At 43.0% G+C, this 3712-nt stretch overlaps 1 long non-coding RNA gene across 1 annotated transcript; it reads left to right on the forward strand.

The window, feature by feature from the left end:
• Window positions 1-477: 477 nt before the first annotated feature.
• LOC125100806 (uncharacterized) lies at window positions 478-2576 on the forward strand. The gene is made up of 3 exons (XR_007127662.1): window positions 478-947; window positions 1582-1817; window positions 2174-2576. It is a non-coding gene; the product is annotated as an uncharacterized LOC125100806 (long non-coding RNA).
• The last annotated feature ends 1136 nt before the right edge of the window (window positions 2577-3712 follow it).

Genomic DNA, 3712 nt, shown 5'->3' on the forward strand with positions numbered 1-3712 from the left:
GAGGCTTTGCTCATGTTTGAAAAATATTTCTTCCCTCTGTGATTCTGTTTGGATAATTTCTGCTGTTGTATCTTTACATTCATTTCTACTTTTAGAGTATGCAGTATGCTGTTACCTTAGGGAATTTTTTTGATTTCAAATATTGTACTTTTTGTTTGTGAGTTGACATTTGGCTTACTTTTTAGAATTTTCTTATCTATCTTGAAATTCCCCAGCTCTCCAGCTATTACATTCATCTTTTCCTATAAAATACTTTAAATATGTCTATTATATTTAATTTCAAGGTTCCCATCTGCTAATTCCAATATCTGATTCCTCTTCCGGGTTCTTTGTATGGCAGGTAATTTTTATTGTGTACTTATATATGTAATAGACTCCAGAGTCTTTTGATTCTGTTATCTTTCTCTGAAAAGTATTGGGTTTTGTCCCGGTAGCTGGTTCACTTGCTGACAAATCACTTTAATTCCAGGGGAGTGTAGTTTCAGCCTTTATTAGACTTGTCTCTTGCAGTTCTATCCTAGTCTCGGGTATAGACCTTAGTCCTAGTATGTGGTCCTCAGTCCTAAGGCATGGTCCTGAAGGAGCACCAGTGGAAAGGTCATGTGCTTACCAAGCTTCTCTAATGTGGCTGTGTTTGCTCAGTTTTGTAATCTCCCTGCAGTTGCTTTCCTCTAGGTAATTTAGAGTCTTACCCTGTGTATGAACTATGAGCACTCAGCCAAGTAGTAGAGGAGAATTGGCACACTGATTTTAAAAAGGAAGTCTCTTTTGTGCTTTTATCATTTGCTGGATTTCACTCCTCCATTTCCAGTCACTCCAGCCCTATACACAGTGTAAATTAAAGGGATGTGCCTTTAGGGGAAGATCTTACCCAATGTGCTTCATTTCTCTCAAGGGTTAGATCCCCTTAGTTTCTGCCTGCTTTGGTGGCTGTCCAGTGCCTTAAGGTAATTGTTTTTTAAAAATATTTTATACAGAGTATATAATTGTTATGTGGGAGGGTTAGTTTGATACAGGCTATTCTGTTATTACCAGAACCAGAATCTCTTGTTCACGTATCTTCCTACAATCTCAACACCAGTGAAAAGGGAGAACTAAGAAGTCAGAAAAGCAATGGCACAAAGTCCTGAGGGGCAACTCAACATGGCTAGCCGGAAAGAGGCAGTGAGATACAATGGTTACGAGCAGAGACTGTGGGGGCAGATAACCGGGCCACTTATCAGCTGAGTTTACACAAGAAGCTCCACCCACTGGGTCTGTATATTCTTATCTGCAGAATGGGAATGATAATATCACTTTCATAGTTTTTTGGGGGAGTGAGAAGTATATGAAGTGCTTAGCACCAGATCTAGCATATTGTCACAACCAAAGGTGGTCACTACTGTTAAGAGAATGATGTGTTCTTTCACAGAGGGCCTAAAGGAGAGAGACAAGACTAGAAGAATCTCTTTTCCCCACAGTAGGTGGGTGACTTCTGTTGGGGCTTTTTGGACTAGAAGTCTGTGCCTCCAACTGTAGACATTCACAGTTGTTTGGAAATGAGCAAAGTCCCACACCTTCGAATTTTTTTGTGTGTTCCAGGTGGGGCTTATCAAGAGCTGGAGGGTTTGAACCAGATTTAGGCAGAATTTTAAAGCGACAGCTGTAGAGTTAAAGAAGAAGTTGACTGAAATGTGTATCAAGGGCAAAGGCTTGGAGATGACACTTTCTCCCAAATGGTATTCCAGTACAGATTCCTTCTCTGAGCACTCCAACCAGACATAAAGGAGTCTTAATTCCCAAACCCAAGCATGTCTGGAAAGATTCTTCGTATTGAGGTAAACTTCATATAATAGAAAATTCCCATTTTAACTATTTTAAAGTGTGTAATTCAGTTACTTCTAGTACATTTATGTACTAGAAGTACATAAATTCTTCAACCTTCATTACTAATTTCAGAACATTTTTATCACCCCAGAAAGAAACCCCATACTTGTTAAATAGTCAACCATTGATCTACTTTCTGTTTCCATGATTCGTGTATTCTGGACATTTCATGTGAATGGAATCACGCATATGTCTCTTTGTGTTTGCCTTCTTTCACTTGGTGTAATGTCTTCAAGGTTCAACCATTGCCTGGAACTTTTAGATACTCGTTTTTGTATAAACTCGTGTGTCTTTTTTACTTTTTCAGGTTACCTCCTCCATGAGGGTCTCCTACTGGGAACAGGGAACCTTGAAGAAGTGAGCGTGGGGAATGGTGGGTGCAAACAAGTGGGGCACATTTGATGAAGGACAGATGGAAGGCAGGCAGGCTGGCAGGGACAAGCGCTCCCTCACTCAGAAGAAACCACCCTTAAAAGGATTTTACACCACCCTGGAAAGAGCCCTCCACCCTTTCCCAGTGACAAAAATCGGTGACAAAAACCTGATTGGATGACAGGTGCAGGGAGGGTTAATCAGATTAAAACAACCCACTAACAAGCCCATAAACACCCCTAAACTTAGAAACTCCAGTGGCAACTGTCTCGGGTCCCCTCCCTCCTTGGGAGTTTTGTCCTGTCCCTTTGCTATCACTCAATAAACCTTGCTTTGCTGCCCACCACTCTGTCTGGTCTATGCCTTCATTCTTCAAAGCTGCGTTACCAAGAACCGCAGGCACCGACAGAGGAAAAAGAATCCTCTAACACATTGACACACTTCTGTTTGACAGGTTTCTATTTCTGCACCCCATTTACAGTGCTCTTGAGGCTCTTCTGTTGGAGTATCTGTTTCAGTTTTTCCATCTAAAACCCCCTCACCTCAACTGTAGTCCAAAGATGGATGACTTTCTAAGGCATCCAATTAAATATAACAAGGTGATGTGCAGGAGGAAGTACCTGTGTTTTAAAGTCAGATTGGATTTGAATCTTACCTCACAGATTGCGTATAGGTTTGGGGAATTCCAGAGTAGAGACCTGTGTCCACTTTTGCAGTAGAACCTGGGGATGCGATGTATCCCTAGGGATATTCCAGATGCCATAACATGGCATGAAAGGAGTAGAAAGAGCTGCTGGAAACCATGACTGAGTCAGTCTTGAAGAGTTCCCAAAGCCCTGTGCAGTGGGGGAGCAATCAAATGACTTTTCTGTGTGTCTCAGAGTGGCAAGTGAGTGGGTAAACAGCCTTAGCTCCACCTCATTTCTTTTTTTTTTTTTTTAAAGATTTTATTTATTTATTTTACAGAGAGAGATCACAAGTAGACAGAGAGGCAGGCAGAGAGAGAGGGAAGCAGGCTCCCTGCTGAGCAGAGAGCCCGATGCGGGACTCGATCCCAGGACCCTGAGATCATGACCCGAGCGGAAGGCAGCGGCTTAACCCACTGAGACACCCAGGCACCCCTCCACCTCATTTCTTGTCATGACATGGCCGCAGCATGGCAGAGGGGCCACCAAGTGTTCCCAGACATTAGTGGAGAACAGCGAGGGGGCACAGAGAAACTGCAAACTTGGAGATGACCTGCCAGATACTTAGGGCAAAAGCAGGACAGGTGTCCAGAGGTCCAGGGTATGGGGGCATTTTGGCAGCTTGCAGGACTACATGGAAACAGCAAGGGGCGGACACCCTCAGAGGATACCTAGAGATACCTGGAACTCAGGTGTGATTCTGGAGAAAGGGGGTGGCAGATGCTGAACTGAAATTAAAATGTTGCCTAGTGCTACAGGGTGGTGGCTTAAAACAGGAATTCGGTTCA

This window comes from Lutra lutra, chromosome 5 (assembly GCF_902655055.1).
Source record: "Lutra lutra chromosome 5, mLutLut1.2, whole genome shotgun sequence".
Lineage (NCBI taxonomy): Eukaryota > Metazoa > Chordata > Mammalia > Carnivora > Mustelidae > Lutra > Lutra lutra.